The sequence below is a fragment of the Gobio gobio genome, assembly GCF_949357685.1.
Source record: "Gobio gobio genome assembly, chromosome: 4".
Lineage (NCBI taxonomy): Eukaryota > Metazoa > Chordata > Actinopteri > Cypriniformes > Gobionidae > Gobio > Gobio gobio.
Window position 1 is genome coordinate 68,048,854 of NC_137100.1, and position 2,134 is coordinate 68,050,987.

Consider the following 2,134-nt stretch of genomic DNA (forward strand, 5'->3'; position numbering starts at 1 on the left):
CAGTATAGAAATCCTTTGCATGGTTTCTCATTTCTTTTGGATTAGTTGTTAAAGTCCCATTTGGTAGTTTCAAATATAACATCCGTTTTCGTTCTCCTTCTTTCCGCTCCAAGTTAAAAAAATATGAACTTGGAGCATCTATTTCTCGTACTGAAGAAAAACGGGCTCTTATCAAAGCCCCTTTTGCTCTTTCATTAAACAGAGATGCCAAAGCAGTATTTTTTTCCTTTAATTGTTCCACAACTTCTAAATTCTCTTCAATCATTCCTTTTTCAATTTCTGTAATTTCTCTTTCAAGTACTTTAATAGTGTCCTTTACAAGTCTATTTGAGTGAGCTGTATAATTCTGGCAAAACATTCTTATTTGTGCTTTTCCAACCTCCCACCATTGCACTAAATCTTCATAATCTCTTTTTTGTTCTTGACATTTAGACCAAAATAACCCAAACTTTTCACAAAATACAGAGTCTTGCAATAATTTCAAATTAAAATGCCAATAACTACTAGAATGCTGTGACTTTTTTAAACTCATTTCCATCATACACAAATGATGATCAGTAAAACCATTTGGAAAAATATCAGCTTTTAAAACTCTATTACAATTACTTTTACTTACATAAAATCTATCCAACCTCGCAGCACTAATATGATCATGAGAGGCTTTAACCCATGTATATTGCTTCACTGTTGGGTGTTTCACCCTCCATACATCAGATAAGTCATATTGTCTTATAATACTGCTTAAAGAATTAGCAGACTGAGGATAAGGTTCTTCACTATTTCGGTCTAGTGTAAAGTCCAAAGTACAATTCCAGTCACCCCCAAGAACTATACATGAACTATCAAATTTTTTTAATTCACTAGATAATTTTTTAAAACATTCCACCCTTTCTGCTCCATTATTTGGCGAGTAAACATTAATGAAAAGAAAAGGGAACCCCATTATATCTACCTGTACAACCAATATTCTACCCTTATCTATCTCATAAGAGGATATATTAGTCATATTGAGTTTCTTTGAAAACAAAATTGCAGCACCTCCACTTAGATTAGAGCCATGACTTAGAAAGATCTTCCCCTCCCACCACATTTTCCATTCCACTTCATTACTTAAATCGCTATGGGTTTCTTGCAAAAAAATTACATCCATATGTTTATTTTGAATTAATTCAAATAAAGCGGCTCTTTTTCTATGATTCCTTCCTCCATTAATGTTAATTGTCCCTATTTTTATGCTCTCCATGAAAAGAGAAAAAATAGAAAGACAAACAAGTATAAGAGAACAGAAAGAAAAAAACACCCTTTGTGACTTAACCATTACTCTTATTACTTTGTAACCCATTCTTTCTCTTTTCTTAATTTAGTCACAATTTTTCTCAATCTAAACCTTTTCCTACGACTCAATTCTTCATATCCTACACTCTTCTGTATTTTAACTACCGATCTCAAGAATCTATCAACATCAGGAAAAAAACTCTTGACATCAAAAGTCTTTCCAAAAGTTTCATCTAAGAAATCATTGATTTCCTTTACTGTATATATCTGATCATCACCACTCTGAGAAAAAATGTCAGACATTTCTGAAAGACTATAATCATCACCCATCTCCTCCATTTGATCATCTCTATCAACAGCCTCATCATGATCATTATTTTCAATTTCATCTTCACATTGAGCAACATTCACCTCAGCTTCCTCAACTCTCTCACCACCACAATTTTTGCTATCATTTTCTTCACAGCTTACATCTTGATTATTCTGTGTTTCTTTCCCTTCCAAATCATCTCCATTGTTTTCAGTTTCATCTGAATTCTTTCCTTCACTGTCTTTCTCACCGTCATTCTCTTTTGACAGACTCGGCCCTGCCTTTACAATTGACGCACTCGGCCCTGCCGTTTCATTGTCCAAAACATTATTATCAATATTCGTTTTTTGAGGGCACGCATTTTTTTTGTGACCTATTTCGCCACATTCAAAACATTTTAAACTTCCAGTACTTGCATACAGCATGTAGGACTTGCCTTCGTACATGACTCTAAAGGAAATATCAAGAACTGTTGAATCTAAAAACATGAACACTTGGCGTCTAAAAGACATAACATGTTTTAGTGACTCATTTTTACATCCTAGTGAA